Source organism: Pongo pygmaeus, chromosome 8, assembly GCF_028885625.2.
Source record: "Pongo pygmaeus isolate AG05252 chromosome 8, NHGRI_mPonPyg2-v2.0_pri, whole genome shotgun sequence".
Taxonomy (NCBI): Eukaryota; Metazoa; Chordata; class Mammalia; order Primates; family Hominidae; genus Pongo; species Pongo pygmaeus.
In genome coordinates, this window is record NC_072381.2 from 126,475,135 (window position 1) to 126,491,727 (window position 16,593).

The 16,593-nt window shown below is 43.1% G+C and overlaps 1 long non-coding RNA gene across 1 annotated transcript; it reads right to left on the reverse strand.

The window, feature by feature from the left end:
• Positions 1-2,105: 2,105 nt before the first annotated feature.
• LOC134740220 (uncharacterized) lies at positions 2,106-3,809 on the reverse strand. Its single transcript, XR_010127517.1, has 3 exons — positions 3,653-3,809; positions 2,692-2,941; positions 2,106-2,208 (listed from the first exon to the last, which is right to left on the reverse strand). It is a non-coding gene; the product is annotated as an uncharacterized LOC134740220 (long non-coding RNA).
• Between the last annotated feature and the right edge of the window lie 12,784 nt (positions 3,810-16,593).

Here is a 16,593-nt window from a genome sequence, read left to right on the forward strand (position 1 = left end):
TGGTAGAAGGTTAATTACGTGCATTTTATATCAACGTTGCAAATTATAATCACAAGAGCAATCATTTCAAATATAAAACAAATGGGCTATTTTATTTTTAATCTCTTTTCTTCTCTCTCATTGGAGAGAAAAAGTGAAGGGACATGCTGCCCAGATGTGCCATCAGGATGGGGGCACTACTTCCCCTAGTTGCTGCAAGACGTAGATATCATAGCCTCTTGCTGAGCCCCTCTCCAGAATTACCATTGGTCCTAAGAAGCAGTCTCACCCAAAGATACATCCCTTACCTGGAGGCAGCCTGCATCCTATTACTCATTGATGAAGGGGCACAGGGTTCCAGCCCTCTTGCCTCAACTGGAAAGAGTCCAGTTCCAGAGCTCCCCACAGGATTGGCTGAGTCTGCTGTTGCAACTGGATCATAGTTTATTCTCCCTGCCCACTTCTGCTTCCCTCACCCCTCACAGGGGCTGGTCCTGAGACCACTCCTAGGAAGCCTCCTGCACACAGTCTGTTTGCTGGGGGACTTGACCTATGAACGTTGGTCCCAGCAGCATGTTGGAGCTGTCATCTGCTAGCTGCTGCAATGAAGACCTAATCACTGGTGGAAGGCACTTGCAGTTATGATTCACTTGTTAAAATTTTCACTGGTGGTGGACTAGGACATGATACCTGGGAAGAAACTGCTCTGGCAGATGTGAGATCTCAGGTGTTTAAGAGTTTTGGGGGAAAAAGTAATTATATGAACTATGGAATCAGATGGTTGTTGCTAGAAGCTGTTAATTCATTGGATAAATTTAATAAAAGATTAAGTGATTAAACACCAATATAAGGCAAGGTATACATACCAGAGGACCTCTTGGCTTTTATATGAAGCCTATGAAAAGACTATTATCCTCTGCAACTGCAGGGCAGATACAGCTGAGAAGCAGGCCCCAGGTTTAATTATAGGAGTAGAAATGCTGAAAGCAACATTGAAGTTTAGTCCTGGCAGGTCGGCTAGGCCAAAGTCAGTTCTATGATTAGGAAAGAGTGGGATGGGGACATTTGGGTTGATATATTAAAACATCTCAAGTTCTCAAGTTCCCAGCATCCTCTGGAATTCTCTAGGCCTGGAATAGTATCCTACTCTTCTCCTTAAAGGCTAATGCCTACTTTTGCGTGAAGAGGATGATGAGGTTCTGCTTTGCAAGACAATGCATGACAACTCCCTCCTTCTCCCCTCAAAAATCTACTCTTGGCCACCAGACCCATAAGTAAGGTCAAGCCACAACATAATCTAGCCAGAAAAGTGTAAACCTGCTAAGGGAAGAAATGAACTATAGCCCAGAGAGCTGTGGGACCCAGCCAACATGTCCTGCAAGTGCCACAAGCACATGTGCAGGAGGGAATAGAGAGAGTGCTGGACAAAGTGGGATGAAATGCAAAGCTGGATGGGGAAAATGTATTGCTATGGAAGCACTCTCCTTTGATGCAACATTTAACATCCTGGTAAGGACCCCAGGAGTTGGATGCTTAGAAAATGTGATGCCAAGTCAAATGGAGATGTCAGATCATGGAGGATGGGGAAGGAAGGGATGAAAGGCTCAGAAAATAGGCAAGCTAGAGTGGATATACCATACAAGGCCAGAGAACCGAACAGCTGATAGGTTTTTTTTTTACAAGAGGGCCTAGAAGAATGCTGTATTTGCCAAAGCAAGAAGAATACGCCGGTGAGAGGGCAAGTGTCATGAAGAAGCTCAGCGGGTGCTCTTCTCTGAAGGTCAAGACTATTACAGGATATCCAAAGGTAGATGATATAGGCCTGGGCTCCCTAGTAACAATGGGACTGATAGAGGTAGCACTTACTGTTCAATGCAAGGTGTTTGTAGTCATCATAATGTAATTATCATAAGGGGCAGCAAAGTGGGTGTGACAGCTAGTGGGATCTAACCCACAGAGAGCTATGGAAATGGTAAAAAGAAATTTGCATTCGAGGGGAAAAACAGGCAGCCAACAAAGTGTTATTGCTCAACCTCTACAACTAAAATCAAGGATGGCTCATCAGGAAGCTGAGGGCAAGACCGACTGAAGAAGAAGCTAATCTCCCAGGCCTTCATCCAAAGGGACCTGCAGCCATTTCCTTGGGTAACTGGACTCTGGGGAGGGTAAATGCCCAAACATTTTGAAGATGTTGGACACGGATTGTTGCTGACATTGATACCTGGGGACCTGAAACATGAATGAACATTCCATTAGAGGGGGTGAATATAAGACCCAGATAATAAATAAAGTCCTGATCAAAATTCAGTTCACTGTCAGCTCAGATATGTCTTCTGAGTAGGTATGCCGGGCTGGCAAAGGCAGTCTAATGAAGGCAATCATGGGTTCTAGATTTAGGATGGCAAACCTCCCCATGTTTACATACAAATGGCAGGATTACACCTGCTGGGCATGAAATAGTATGTAATAGCTGCTTCCCCTAACTGCTGCAAGAGGTAAATACTGTAGCCTCTGCTGAGCCCCTCTCCAGAATTACCCTTGGTCCCAAGAAGCAGTCTCACCCAAATATACAGCTTATATTAGAGCATGAGCTTTGAAACCAAACAGAGGTGTATTCATATCCCAGTTCTGCCACTCAATAACCAGGATTCTTGACAAGGTAACCTCTCTGAGCCTCAGTTTTTTGATCTTTAAAATAGGAATATTACTAACCTCTTCATAAGGTTATTTTCACATGTAGAAGAGACAATAAGTGGTTAACCCTCAGCCCAATGCTGGGCACTCCAGAGATGGCAGCTGTTATGATGATAGTTACTCTGGAAACGGTTTGGAAATTTGCAGCAATGAGTTCCGACCATGAAGTCTTGGACACACCAATTTGGATGGTGGTTGCAGAAGTGTGTGCTGCTGCCCAGGGGTGTTGCTGTGGAAGGACCTTGACAGGCAATGGGAGGCAGGAGCTCTGCAAACATGAAAATGTCACAGGAACCTCTGAGATGTGTCATCTGGAGCCACAACAGATGACAAAGATGGCAAAACATCTGCTTTAGTTTTGTTCAGAGCAAAGAGCTTAAGAAAAGTGAGGATCAAATTCTACAGAACTCTTCCCATTCCCTTCTTCTCTCTCTTTTCCTGGCTCAGAATGATCTTGCTAATGATGAGGCCGTAGGAGACTTATTACCTCTGTAGCCAGAACAAGCTGAAAACAGAAGCAGGCCTCGGGGCATTGGGTTCACTTAGAGGATGATTGATGCTGGGATGCTTCAGTTATTCAGAATCCAGCAATCTGGCAACCTCGTGTATCTGTGATGTTACAGAAAATGTGGAAGTAAGTCTGCAAAACATCTCAGGTGTCAAAAGAGAAATATCAAAGTATACTCACAATATGCAAGGAGAGAAGAGGAGAGGCCCTTTCCCTGAGCCCTCAGTAAGGCTTATCTGTTTCTACTTTCCCCACAGTGGTACGAGCTGCTTCCCTGTCCTGACAGCACAATAAAAGGTGCAAACTTGAGGAACGTGGGGACCTCACAGAGGCAGGCACAGCCAGCTCATCGAGATGTGTGGACAGCAGAAAGTGAGTGAGGCAAGAGAAAATCAGCACAGGGTAAGCATCAGAGATCAAGGGACAGCAGCTGGAGTCACTGGGTGGAGAAGCAGTGCAACTGTGGCTTACCCAGGCAGCCAGGGTTCCAGGAGATTCTTCTAGGCCAGAGCTCTGAAATATTCACCAAACAGCTGACAACTTTGCCTTTTGCATGGGAAATAAGTGGAAATGAATCTTGGCCATCCACCACTGGTTTCGAAAAGATCCAGGCAAGGTCTGTGTGCACCTGCCACACAAAAATGAATTTCATGTGATTGCGACAAACAGAACAATAGTGCAAGCAAAATTCCTAGGAAAACTTTTGTCCAGAGGTAATGCCAGCTGGTTGTAGTATTGCAACTAAAGTTCAGAGAGGGACTCACTCATTCCACAGGGCTCCAGTGGGGTTTAGTCTTACAACTGGATGTCATCACCTCTGTGGGTACCTGAATAACGACTCTCATAGATTTTCAGGGTTATACTCTGGAACAACTTGTAGTTGTTATTAATATCTTACATTACAAAAGGGGTTTTGCAGATGTGATTAAGGTAAGGATTTTGAGATGGGGAGATTATCTTGGATTATCTAGGTGGGCTCTAAATGTAATCACAAGGATTCTTATAAAATACTTATAAATATGAGGAGGGGGAAGAGAGATGACTATAGAAGAAGAAAAGGCAGTATGGTGGCAGAATTCTGGGATAGATGGTGGGAGATTGGAAGATGCTATTCTACTGGCTTTGAAGATGGAGGAAGGAGTCATGTGCCAAGGAATAGAGGTGGCTGCTAGAAGCTGAAAAAGGCAAGAAACAGTTCTCCCTGGGAGCCTCCTGAAGTAACCAACCAAACATTGAAAGGGTAGAGGGAAGTGTTCAGTGCTGGTCAGACATGTGAAAAAATAATTCATGATCCATTCAGAAACTGATCACCATACACTTATCAGTTAGAGGGCTAAAGCTAGTGTAGCAACATTTAGAGAATGTATAATATCTGTGTTTTTTTTTGTTTTTTTTTTTTCAAGACAAAGTCACTCTGTTGCCCAGGCTTGAGTGCAGTGGCATGATCTTGGCTCATTGCAACCTCCACCTCCCGAGTTCAAGTGATTCCCCTGCCTCAGCCTCCTGAGTAGTTGGGATTACAGGCACGCTCTACCATGCCCAGTTAATTTTTGTATTTTTAATAGAGACAGGGTTTCATCCTGTTGGCCAGACGGGTCTCGGACTCCTGACCTCAGGTGATCTGCCCGCCTCAGACTCCCAAAGTGCTGGGATTACAGGCATGAGGCACTGCACCCAGCGTATAATACCATTTGTAGTGTAATATCATTTTGTATCGAGAAAAAAGGAACAACAGAAAAATTCTGACTGGCCTCCATATCTCTTGGTGGCCCAAATTTTAAACTTCCTCAGTTATTTTTTTCCACCTTTTTCTTCAATGGCTTGATTGAGATCTATTTCACATACCTTATAATTCACATACTTTAAAGTATACAATGCAGTAGTGTTCAGTATATTTACAAAATTTTGCAACCATCCTCATTATCTAACTCCAGAACATTTTCATCACCCTAAAAAGAAAGCTCATGTGCATTGGTAGTCACTCCCCATGTTACCACAGCCCTCATCCCTAGGTGATCATTAATCTACTTCCTGTCTCTATAGACTAACCCATTCTAGACATTTTATGTAAATGGAATCATACAATATGTGGCCTTTGGGTCTGGCTTCTTTCAGTTAGCATAATGCTTTTAAGGTTCATCCATGTTTATCAGTATCAGTACTTCATTCCTTGTTAAGGCTACTATTCCATTGTATGGATATACCATGCTTTATCCATTCATCAGCTGATAGACTTTTGGGCTATTATACATAATATTGACATGTATGAATTTTCATATGGACAAATATTTTCAACTATCGTGGGCATACTGTACCTGGCATAAAATTGCTGGATCATATAGTAAGTCTATATTTAACTTTTAAAGGAATTGCCAGACTACTTTCCAAGATCATGACACCCTATTACATTCCCACCAGCAGTCTATGAGTGGTCCAGTTCCTCCACATCTTTGTCAATACTTGTTATTGTCTGCCTTTTTGATTATAGCTATTCTAATGGGTGTGAAGTGATATTTCATTGTGGTTTTGACTTGCATTTCCTTAATGACCAATGATGTTGAATATCCTTTCATGTGTTAATCGTTTATTCGAATATCTTCATCAGAGAAATGTCTATTCAGACCTTTTGCCTATTTTTAAATTGGTTTGTCTGTCTTTTTGTTGTTGAGTTGTAAGAGTTCTTTATATATTCTGGATATAATTTCCTTATCAGATAGATGATTGGCAAATATTTTCTCTCATTGGGTAGGTTGTCTTTTTACTTTCTTAATCGCATACTTTGAAGCACAAACGTTTTAAATTTTGATTAAATTTGATTATCTGGATATTTTTTGTTCCTTGTGCTTTAGGTTTCATATCTAAGAAGTCATTGCCTAACCTAAAGTCATCAAGATTTACACATATTTCCTTCTAAAAGATTTGTTGTTTTAGTTCTATATTTAGGTCTATGATCTATTTTAAATTAATTTTTGTATACTGTGTGGGGCAGGGATCCAACTTCATTTGTTTGCATGTGAATATATAGTTGTTTCAGTATAATTTGTTGAAAAGACTGTTCTTTCCCCCATTGAATGGTCTTGGCACTTTTCTTGAAAATCAATTGACTACAGATATATGGGTGTATTATTGGACTCACAATTCTGTTCCATTAATCTATATGTCTATCTTTATGCCAGTACCACACAGTCTTGCTTACTGTAGCTTTATAGTAGTTTTTGAAATCTTTGCATGAAACCTCCAACTTTATTCTTTTTATTTTTCAAGATTGTTTTGGCTATTCTGGGTCCTTTGTATTTCCATAAATACTTTGGAATCACTTGTCAATTTACACATGCACATACACATACAAAGGCAGCTGGAGTTTTGATAGAACTTGTATTGAATATTGAATTCATAGACCATTTGGGGAAGTATTGCCATCTTAACAATATTAAGTCTTCCAATTCATAAATTCTTTATATTTAATCTTTTGAAATTCTTCAACGTTTTATAGTTTTCAGTGTATATATCTTATAGTACTTTGTTTAAATCAATTCCTAAGCATTTTATTCTTTTTTATACTATTGTAAATGGAATTGTTTTAATTTCATTTTCAGATCATTCTTTGCTGTTGTATAGAAATATAATTGATTTTATATACTTATCTTGTGTTCTGCAACCTTGCTGAACTTATTTAGTAGTTCTAATATATTTTAGTGGATTCCTTAGGATTTTCTACAAGATTATACAGTCTACAATATTATGTTATCTGCAAATGGAGGTAGTTTTGTGTCTTCATTTCTAGTCAGGATGCTTTTTATTTCTTTTTCCTGGCTAATTCTCCTGGCTAAAACCTCCAGTGCAATATTGATTAGAAGTGCCAAAAATGAACATTTTTTTTCTTGTACCTGATTTTTAGGGGGAAAGCATTCAGTCTTTTACCTCTTTTTGGCTATGGGCTTATTACAGATGCCCTTTGTCTTAGTTCATTCAGGCCGCTGTAACAAAATATAATAAACTGAGTGGTTTATGAACAATAGACATGTATTTTTCACAATTCTGGAAGCTAGGAGGTCCAAGATTAAGGTGCCGGCAGATTCAGTGTCTGGTGAGGGCCCACTTTCTGGGTGATCTTTTCTCTGTGTCCTCACATGGTGAAATGAGTAAGGGAGATCTCTCGAGCCTCTTCTATAAGGGCACTAATCCCATTCATGAGGGCTTCACCCTCACAGCCTAATCATCCCCCAAATGCCCACCTTCTAACACCATCCCCTTGCAGGTTAGGGTTTCAACATATGAATTTCGGGGGGACACATTCAGACCACAGCACCCTTTCTCAGGTTGAGGAAGTTCCCTCCTATTCCTACTTTATGAGTGTTCCCTGTTTCTTTAAAAAACAAAAATTATGCCCAGCTTAGGGCATAATTATGTCCTCCTCCATTATTTTATTTCCATATCATTCAATTCCAGCTTAGAGCTGTCTGAATGTCTCGTTTTGTACATTCAAGAAGGTATTGTCATATCTGATGCTCACAGTGACAACTCAAAGACTAAAAATTCTATGATATCCCAAGTTTCAGGAGGCGCAGCACTATATAAAACACTTTGAAATATTTCTGTCCAAAGTGGTTTAAATATTACTTATAGTAACTAGTAAAAGTTTAAAAAGTGGTTTAAATAAAGTGAAAAGTATTACTGCTCAAAAGGTGAACTCCCCCGCCCATCCGGTTCCCCAGTGAAGTCCTGAGCTGCTTGCTCTGTTTCCTTCTCCATGTCAGTTAAAATCAACACATTCCTTTTATTACCTGATGAGGAAACAGGTACCTCTCAAGCCTGCAACTGGTTATCTTCCAAGTCCTTTAGTTCTTCTTCCTTTATCCCCACTAATTGCAAGTCTCCCTCCATTATCTTCTTATTTCTACATTGTTCAATTCCAGTGGAATACAGGAATTGGCCCATGGGGAAGAACAGAAAAACAAACGGAATGAAAATGCTTCAGTGTTTCAGGAGATTTGTTTGAAGCTGCAGTGAGGGTGAGCCTCTCTGATCCGCTTCTCCTCCCGTGTCCCTGCTGGGCTAAAGGAGTTCCCATGAGGGAGGCTGGCAGCTGACAGGACCACCCAGGACTAGGACTTCTGGCCCCCAGACTACTCCTGGGTGTGCCCCATAGTGGCCCCTGAAGGGGCTGCCTCCTTCTTTGCTGGGCCTCAGCCTCTTTGCTGGGCCTTGGGTCTCGGGACCTCCAAGGCATGTCATCTTCTTTCTCTGTGTCCTCCACTGCTCAGATTGTGGCCGCTTCAGCCATGGCAAATGGCAAGGACCCCAGTTTCACTTCCCAGCCCACCCACACACCAGGCAGAAACTCTAATAACCACTTTTCTGGGTTTCTACATCTTATGTCTCTGGATGACTAATCATCTCCAGAGCATGAACAATTGAGTCATCTCAAGCCCCAGGCTTGGATTTGTGCACAAGGCAACCAGCTTCTCCTCGGCAGGCTCTGGGAGCACTGGCTGAAGTAGGTGTGGCCCTCCTAAGTCACTGTCCTGGCCTGGAACTCTTGGAGCACAATAGGCTCCTCCGGGTTTGTTGAAGAGCCTTTGCTCAACTGAACCTCTTTATTGTGGGCTTTTGCTCCTTTCTGAACAGGCTCTTACAAGTAGAGCATGCAAGATCACGTTATGTTTAGAGTCCCCATGAGGCCATGCTCTGCAGGCGGCCTTGGGACACCAGCGCATCCTCTTCTGGGAATAGAACTCCAAGCTCCTTTGAATAACAACTACTCCCCTTCTCTCTGAGCTGACTCAAGCCGGCCAATTTACATAATTCCAATCTCTGGTGACAGTTATTGCTTCAGGGATTGGCACATAACCCAAGTTTGTCCTACTAGAATAAATCCTGGGACTTATTTATAAGCTGACAGAAGGAGATGTATTCTTTTTTCCACAGCCTCTATCCTGAAGAGCGTTGGACCCTGGAGCTGCTGGCCACATCTTGATCTGCCATATGTGGTCCAAGAATGAAGTCAATACAAAGGGGAATGAAGGTGCTGAGGGATAAAGATATTGTTTGACATTCTAGGAGCTCCTGGATCAAGCCATGCCTGAACTCAATTTATCCCTTGAACTTTTCAATTACATGAATAAATTCTCCTTTTGCCTGAGCCAAGGTGGATTAGTATCATTGGCATTCAGAAGATTCCTAAAGACTCAGGTCTTCTGCACATCTATAACCATGGCAATTGTGGTCCTGCTCTCCTTTCCCCTCCCCTGAGCAGGCAAGCTTTCCTTCTCCATCATGCAAACCTCTTGGGTCATTCAGAGTATTTCTCAAATATTACCTGGAGTTTCCCAAGACTTCTATTCTCACTGACCATTTCCTTCCTAAACTGCTAGGATGATAACCTATAACTTTGCATCTAACCAATCCCTTAGCACTTTCCTTAGAGACTTCTTAGAGATCTTTTTGATGCCTAAGGGTAGGAATCAGGGCTTCTCTATCTTGTATATGCACTGCCCACCACCCACAGGTCCATAGAATAACAGCTGAGGACCTGTAGCTCTACAAGGGCAGGGACTGTGACATGCCAAACTGTACATGGTAGTTACCACTAGAGGGCGCTGGCGATGGGCAATAAGCAGGACTTCTGCATTTTACATCTGTGTTATCATTTGAGTCTTGTATGAGCATTTATTTTACAAATCTCTATCTTGCAAAGCAAACCCTCAGTGTGAATAACTGAGGAGTGGTGGATCCGCCAGCTCTTCCGTGCAGTGTTCTAAAGCCTCTTGCTCCTGTCTTTCCTGTGGGAAACCCATAGTTACGGCTTCAAGCAGAGACCTAAGCACCACCTCAGGGTCTTGACCTTGTGTGGGAATAATCTGTCACCAAGATGCAGACAGAGACAAACTGCTTCACAGAGCATTTTATCCCCTAGAAAATCCCCAACCCCAGCATCCTGGGTGCTGCCCAACCTCTTCAAATACAAGGGCAAATAAAATAAATAAAAGTAAATATTGTACTCATAAGCAATAGAATGCCTAGCAACCAAGAACAAGGGAGGGCTGAAGGAAGAAGGTTGACTTTCGCAGGCCCTTGTATATAAACTGCAGTAAAAGTCTTCTCTGTGTGAATAATATATTTTTGAGCGTTAAATTATAGAAGGTGTAAGGAATGCTAAGGCTGAGACCCAACAGAGAGAGCTGGCCCCACCCTGAATGGGAGGGGCAGAGGTCTCCTTGGTCTTTGTCCCTGCTGACTGGTATTGAGGGAGGGGGAGTCTCCGCTGTAGCTTCAGGAATGGAACACAGGGCACCAGGCTTCAGTTAAACCCTTTAGGGACCCTTAGCCCCGAAACAATGCTGGTGCAACCCCACATGTAACTCAGAAGAAAATGTTAAGTCACGAAATAAATGTAAGAGCTCTGATGTTTTTCTATAACGCCCATTTCAATGCTTTGTTAGAAAGTATGTACGTAAAGAACATGACATTGTTCTCATTAAATTTTTTTGTTACGAAAACTTTTAAACACACTCAGAAGAGTAGCATTTTTGAACCTCTCATCTGGGTACAATATTATTAAAATTCTGCCACATCTGCCTCGTTGATCTTTTTGCTCTTTTTCTTTGTTAAACTATTTGAAAGCAAATCCAAGGCATCATGTCATTTCATCTGCACATACCTTGGTATAATCCATGAAAATTATGGACATATTCTCATATAACCATAAAGCCAGTATCATACCTTAATGAGTAGGGTATATTTTGTTTGTTTTTGTTTTGGGCATCCTCCAACCTCCAGTACATAACCCATTATCAGATTTCCCTGATTGTCTCAAAGGGTCTTTTGCATTTGGTGTGCATTCTCATTGTTAATACCCTTGTGTCGTAAGTCCCCTACGTGCATGCTTAGATTGACTTTTGGAAATCTAAGATTATTTGGTATTTATTGAAAGCAGAAGAGAGGGAAGAAAAAAAAAAGAAAGACAAAGCAGTGAAAAGGAAAACATAGAAGTGGTATTTTTATAAGATCTATGTGAAATTTTGCTGGCTGTCACCTTTGCCCATATAGGATCTCCACTGCTTAGGATAGGATTAAACTGTCCCAGCTTATAAAGCAGGCATTTTCCCCAGTGTCTTCTGAATTCTGAAGATTTTGGGTGGGATGTGGATAAAGCGTTGCTGTCCTTGTCTGTCACCATGACAACTCCAGCCAGGACTTGGCCTTGCTAGGGTTTTCTGGTGGATTGTGGAGCCTGCTAACCCTAGGTCAGAGTGAGCAGGAACGTGGATTTACAGATATACAGCTGCTCCTTGGCATGGCTTCCCCAAGAAAGTAGGAGAGGGGATCTTGAGGGCCAAGGTTAGTAGCAAATGTGAAAGCTAAGAAGAGACATGGAAAACTTCTCTTGACTACGTGGGGGTTGGTGGGGGGGGGGTACATCTGACTCCCATGAACAGACAAATTTAAGACGAGTGAGAAGCGTTCTTACCTTCTGACCCAGCAACCCCACCTCTAGGAATTTGTTCTGAGAAAAAGCCAGAGTTTGCACAAAGATTTATTTTGTTTGAGAATGTCCCTTAAGCATTCTTTATAGCAATAAAAAGAGCTGGGAGGATTGCCTTAAGGCTCAATGATGCAGAATTGGTTTAATAAATTATAGTTCATTGCTATAAGGGAACACTAAGCATCCATTCAAAATATGTTTTGAAAAAATATTCGGAGATATGGGGAAATGTCCACAATATATTAAGTGGAAGAAAAAAGAGGTTATAAAAAAATCAGTCTGATGTCAGTCTCATTTTTTAAAAATTAAAAGAAAAACAAATGAGGGAGGGACTGAGAAGTCTAAAATGTTTCTTAAAATATATATAGTTTTTTCACTAAGTGATAAAATTTTTGACATTATTTTTCAAATTTCTTACGATGAACACCCATCAACTTGTAATATAAAATTTTAATTTAATTTATTTATTTATTTTGAGACAGAGTCTCAGTCTGTCACCCAGGCTGGAATGCAATGGCGTAGTCTTGGTTCACTGCAGCTTTGACTTCCTGGGCTCAAGTGATCCTCTTGCTTCAATCTCCTGAGTAGCTGGGATTATAGGGACTCACCACTACACCGGGCTAATTTTTGTAAAAAAAAAATTTTAGCAATAGGGTCTCACTATGTTGCCAAGGCTGGTCTTGAACTCCTGGCCTCAAGTGATCCTCCAGCCTCGTCCTCTCAAACCACTGGGATTACAGTTGTGAGCCACTGTGCCCAGCCTAATTTTTATATTAATAATAGTAAATGTAACAAAGAGGCAAAAGGAAAGGAGGAAGGAAAGAATGGGAGAGACAGGGAGGGGAAGAGAAGGTAAAGTCCAAAAAGAAAAGAAAAGGGAGAGAAAGAAACAGAAAAGAAAAGAAACCTGGGCCTGTGAGATTTAAGAGCAGTTTTAGAAAGTTCATTTAGGGTTAAAAAAAAATCTGTTACAAAAGAAGAAAAGGAAACAAAATAAAGATTTAGAAAGTCTAAGTAATTTTTAAATAAGTTGTTGGCACATATACCTTGACTGGACAACCTCAGGCCAAAATTTTCTTTGGAGAGTGTGGCTTCCTTCCTTTATAAGACTAACGTAATAATGAACCTTGACTTTTTAGGTTGTGAGGATAATAAATAATTTATAATACTGTACAAATGAATTTATAGAATTTTACTGAATGGTCATTAGGTAGCCGTTCAATCAATTAAGAACCCGGTATCGAGTTTCACAATTTATTAGCTAATAAGGGTCTGCCTAGGGGACTGTTGCTCACTAAAATGTGATGACAAAGTTGGATAATACTCTCCCCATGAAGTTTTCCAGGCCAGTCAGAAAGTACTGTGTTCAACGTGAACAGAAAGACGTGCAGCTCCTGGTGACAGCTACTGGCCTACAAGCAAATGAAGCTTAAAGCAACATGTTTCTTGGGGACACTGGCCAGTGTGGCCTCTGTCATCAGGATGGTGGTGTCACCTGCCTATTGTCCTAGTCCCTGGTTCTGCAGCTTTTGCTGGGGCTTTGGGGAATAGGATGGCAGAGGAGGGCACAGTTCGGGCTGGGAGGGTCCCCAGAACTCCTTCCCTCTCTGACCCCTTATTGCCTTTTCCAAAACAGACCCATGGCACGGGGCATTTAGAACAGCACACACATCCTACAGAAAACATTCAGTTAATTCTCAGTTGTCCAGGGCTGTGTAGTCTGGTTATGATTTCAGGCACGCTGATTGCCTTCCTCTCCCCGATCTTTGGTTAGCTGAGATGCCTCCTAGCATTTCCACACATCATGGCTGAGGAGAAAGTTGAAGCTCCTGCCAAGAATGGGAGATGATCACTGTCCAGGGCTTTCTGGTCCCTGGCACACTAAGAACCTCTTACGTGTTGGCTTCATCCTCAGCATTCATCTAACAGGTATTTATTGAGCACCTGCTCTGCACTGGAGCCTATTCTAGGTACTAAAGATATAGCAGTGAACAAAACAAAGTTTTCCTTCCAGAAAATAAACAGTAAGAAGACAATAAACAAGAAAAATACATAAAGCATATAGTATGCCAGATGGTTTAGAGCTAAGAATGAAAATGAAGTAGAGACTATAGCGGCAAGAAATCTGAAAGGATGCTATTCAGACACAGTGACCAGGGAAGGCCTCGCCAAAGAATGCTATTTGGGTGTTTTTTTTTGTTTGGTTTGAGATGGAGTCTTGCTCTGTCTCCCAGGCTGGAGTGCAGTGGTGTGATCTTGGGTCACGGCAACCTCCACTTCCCAGGTTCAAGTGATTCTCCTGCCTCAGCTTCCAAAGTAGCTGGGATTACAGGCATGCACCATGACATCTGGCTAATTTTTGTATTTTTAGTAGAGATGGGGTTTTGCCATGTTGGCCAGGCTGGTCTCGAACTACTGACCTCAGGTGATCCGCCCGTCTTGGCCTCCCAAAGTGCTGGAATTATAGGCACGAGCCATCGCACCCAGCCAAGAGTGCTATTTGTAAATGGGAGTGAAGGAGGTGAGAGAGTGACCCGGGCAACGATTCGAAGAAAGAGACATCTAAGCAAGGACGCCGCGAGTGCAAAGACCCTGAGGTCAATTGGTTTCCGGCATGCCTAAGCAATATTTCTCAATCTTTTTCTTATTGCCCTCTTATGGAGTTCTTTTACACATTTTTATTTTCACTAATTGCCCCCTCATGACATTTTAAAGCCATAGATACATCGTATATCTGTTCATTTACTGTGTGTATATCTGTGCTTTATAAATGTTAAAAAGTAAGATACTTTTTGCCCTTAAGAGCCAACTTGTGTACCCTTGGGAGTGGCATAGTCTCCACTGAGAAGGCAGAACTTCTGCTCAGCAGGAGGCCAGCGACGATGAAGCAGTGAGGCCAGAGCTGCAGAGGAGAAACATCCCAGGGCCAGGGCCAGCCCAGCTCAGTCAGGGCCTTGTAGCTCATCACCAGGACCCTTCACTCTGAGCAACACGGTTTGACTCATGTTTTATTAGGATTGCTCTGGCCACTGTGGGAATATAGAAACAGATGGCAATAATCCCTGTCTTAAATAAGGTTACGGTAGAGTGAAGAGACGGCGCTCTCTTTTTCCTCTCCTTCCTGCCTCTGTTCCTCTCTCCCTTTCTCCCTTCTCTCTCCCCTTTACTCCTTCTCTTCCTCCCTTCTTCTCTCCTTCCTTCTCTCCCTTCCTTCCCTCAGTCCTTTCATAAACATTTGCTGAGGGCCAGTTCTGGGCAGGTAATCAAGGGATGTTTGAATTCACTGTGCTGAGTTGTTATAAAGGTGTGCACAGCACGTTATGGAGGCACAGACAAAGGAGCTCTGTGGGAACAGAGGAGGGGCCTGGGCAGAGACTCAGTGGGCTTCTTAGGGGAAGAGTCATTGGGAGCCAGATATGCAGGGATGAAGAAGGGCTGGCCAGGAGCAGAGGTATAAGAAGCACTTCAGGTATAGGGGGAGGCATGGGCTGAAGCCAGAGACATGGCCAGAGGCAAGAGGCAGGAAGCTCCAACATTTGGGCTAGGCTGGAGGGAGGACCAGGTGGGAGGGAGGTGACAGAGAGGCCTCAACTGTCCCCAGCACTGTCACAACACCTAGCTGGGTGGAGCGCTCCGTAGATGCTGGAAGAAGGAAGCCATCGCTCATGAGCTTCTTTGCTTATGTAGGATCTTACTTACCATACCTTGTCTTGGGTTCAGGTCTCTCAGCGTTGAGGGCCTCGGCATCAGGACACAAAGCAGGGCCTGATCTTATGGGGCCTCAGAGGCCACATTCAAGATCTCAGACTTCATCCTGTGGCATGAGGAGCACGGAAGGATTTTGAGCCACACAGTCACGTGGGTACTTGCATTGGCTACTGCATTCAGGTGGTGGCTTTGAGGGAGCCCAAGTGAAGGCAGCTGGGGGGCCGAGATGCAGTAATGGGATCAAGTGAGAGATGCAAAGGGCCTGCAGTCAGAGCCCAGGTGTGCAGGCTCTAATCTTCCAATCTTCTCTAATCACACTCATTATTTGTCTAACTCTGGCAATATGAGGAAGTCAGGATCCAGCCCAGCTTCAAGGGAAAATCCAAATCTGTTCAAAGATGGACATAACTGGAGAGGCATGATTGCCTCTCCAGCAGACACAAACATCGCTGTCTGCTGCTCCTCCCGCTTCAACCTTGGACACGGTTTCCAAAATCCTCTTCCCATTTTGAATGACCCATGATAAAGTCAGTGAGAGAGAGGTCACAGAGTTTTCCCTGAGGCCTGGGCAGGTGCAGCTTTATTTACCTGACAGGTCCTTGTGACGGGCCTTGGCACAGACATGGTCTTCCCAATAAGAATGGCATGTTCTACGCAGACCGTGACCTGCAGCCCAGGCTGCCCAGGAGCTCCAGCCTGAGTGCCTCGCACTGTCAGTGTCTCAGCCCTGTGGATCCCTGCTCTCTGCTCTCCTCTTTTTCATTAACTTTAACTGCACTTGGGCAGATTTGCAGGAATAAATCAAGAACAGAACAAAGATCTGCATCCAAAGCACAGACTGATGCTCCTTTTGGGGCCAAAGCCCATGAGGAAAATTGCTTCTGCTCATCATTTTTCATTTTCTAACAGCCTCATCTTCTCCAGTTTCTAAATCCCTGGAGGAGCCAGTAGCAAAAATGTTTCAATGGCCAAGTCTCGATATTGGAGGAAAACAAGACGTGGAGGTGGACCCCTCCCCACCTCCAACTCCACCCCACCATTCACTACTTGGGGTTAAGGATGAGAAAGGAGAAGATTGCTCACCCCGCTGCAAAGAGAAGTGGAATTTAAGCCACAAGAGACCTGGACAGCTGCTTTCAGCAACACTGATTGCATGTGAAGAAGGGGATTGCACAAGCCCAGCTGCCTGGGGAGGTTTCGTAAAGCTTGGAATGTGAGG